This window comes from Ascaphus truei, chromosome 9 (genome assembly GCF_040206685.1).
Source record: "Ascaphus truei isolate aAscTru1 chromosome 9, aAscTru1.hap1, whole genome shotgun sequence".
Lineage (NCBI taxonomy): Eukaryota > Metazoa > Chordata > Amphibia > Anura > Ascaphidae > Ascaphus > Ascaphus truei.
The window spans coordinates 54,773,060-54,774,927 of NC_134491.1; the positions used below are offsets into that span (position 1 = coordinate 54,773,060).

At 43.7% G+C, this 1,868-nt stretch overlaps 1 long non-coding RNA gene across 4 annotated transcripts in view; it reads right to left on the reverse strand.

Annotated features, from left to right (window-relative positions):
• Positions 1 to 1,362, reverse strand: part of LOC142503048 (uncharacterized) — a 129,433-nt gene extending 128,071 nt beyond the window's left edge. For 3 of the 4 annotated variants that reach the window (XR_012803927.1, XR_012803928.1, XR_012803929.1), the window contains exon 1: positions 1,290 to 1,362. This is a non-coding gene — a long non-coding RNA (uncharacterized LOC142503048). The remainder of the gene's footprint in view (positions 1 to 1,289) is intronic. The other variant, XR_012803926.1, reaches the window with a different exon arrangement.
• Between the last annotated feature and the right edge of the window lie 506 nt (positions 1,363 to 1,868).

Below are 1,868 nucleotides of genomic sequence, written 5' to 3' on the forward strand. Positions count from 1 at the left end.
GAAAGACAGGATCAGCCTGGGGTAACACTTAACTCACGATACAGCCATCCTCTGTGTGTCCGTGACTCTCACTCCCTCTCTCCTGATGTCAGTGTGTGCGCAAACAGATGACGTCACTCCCCGGCGCTTGCTCGATCCGGAACATTGGAGGAAGAAAAAGATCGATGCCACAGCCTTTCCAAGAAGCGCAGGGACTCACCAGGTAAAAATAAAACTGAAGTTTATTCTAACATTAAAAGTGAACACTCAGGACGAACAAAAATAGAGCAACCTCCTCCCACGCGTTTCGGGCATGCACTGCCCTTTCTCAAGGAGTAGGTGCCCGAGTCCTGAGTGCCCGAGTCCTGAGTGTTCACTTTTAATGTTGTTAGAATAAACTTCAGTTTTATTTTTACCTGGCGAGTCCCTGTGCTTCTTGGAAAGGCTGTGGCATCGATCTTTTTCTTCCTCATTCTAACATAGTATACTATTTATATAACCAACACCAATAACAGCAGAGACCAAGTGAAAGGTCAGAATAATACAGGGGCGTATTATCTGTGTGTCTCTCGCTGTCTCTCTGTCCGTCTGCGTCTGTCAGCCTAGCGTGAAACTTTCCCTGCTAAAACACAAAATGGATGCCGGGTATGGAAAGGACAGCTGTCTGGTGAGAGAAATGCCACAAGATTCGAGCATATGCAGGAATTAAAAATGAGGTTTTGTTTCGGTTTCCCTTTGGTTTAAGCACAGAGATTCAAGTTTGCGTTTCAGACGGTGAGAAGTCCTGGGAGATTGCGGGAATACCAAGATGAACATGTGTGAACTAATACACCAGATTCTGTATTGCTTCCAGCCCACCCTAATCACCTCAACAAACTGATCACTGATGCCTTTTAGTAGATTCATTCCTCAATCCAGGCTATTGTAGTTAATTATTGCCTCTACTAGTTTGATTATTTTTTTACGGAAATAAATCTTTACCAGAACATTAATACACGCTCCTCTGAAACTGTCAATGTTTTTTTTTAACTCACCTTCTATTATGTATTAGTGATTTCTTTACGCTGAAAATCTGCCTTTTTATTAAATCCAACCATTTTCTGGATAAACTGGCCGTTCAGGAGTCAAAAATCACATTACGTCTGTAACATAACTACTGTGTTTGCCTACAGCTATTAAGTCCACCCCATCTCAAATTCACAGTATGTACCTGTAAACAGCCCAACAACCTTCCCTTCATTTATAAGGCGATAAACTTTCCAGCCTTAAGCGTTTTATTCACATTATTCTACTTTCTATTCAGCATTTACCTGTGTACGTCTGAGGCCTTTCCAACTGTTTTCAAGTATGTGTATCATGCCCGAAGTTCAAATTACTTTAACATTCTGTGGTTGCCGGGCAACCACACTGCTCCACGTACTAGGCATGTCAATGTACGTTCGATCTGACAATGTCTCACTTATGAGATATTACATTACATGTAGTTTGTTTATTCTACTCCAGGGGTGCACAAACTTTTTGCCCTGCGCCCCCCTGCCTGGTCTCCCCCAGTGTTCACGCCCCCCCCCCCTTAACTTCTCTTGAGCGTCAAATGACACTGTGGGGTCATTTGATGCTGCGTTGCAATGGCAACGCGGTGTGAAATTACGCAGCAGGGTCATGTCAAGGTAAGAGAGTTACAGAGGCCTATCGTGGTCCCCCGGCATTTAATTTAAAATGCTTTGGGTAAGAGCACGCAAGCGACGTGCCCTCCCAGTTTGCGCATCCCTCTTCTACTCCACCAGGCAATATTACTGATATTTTATGAAGAATAGCGGAGTCGAGTGACCAATTTTTCAAATAAATCACTAAATGTAGGGTGCCCCCCCATCATTTTCTCCTTCACTCTG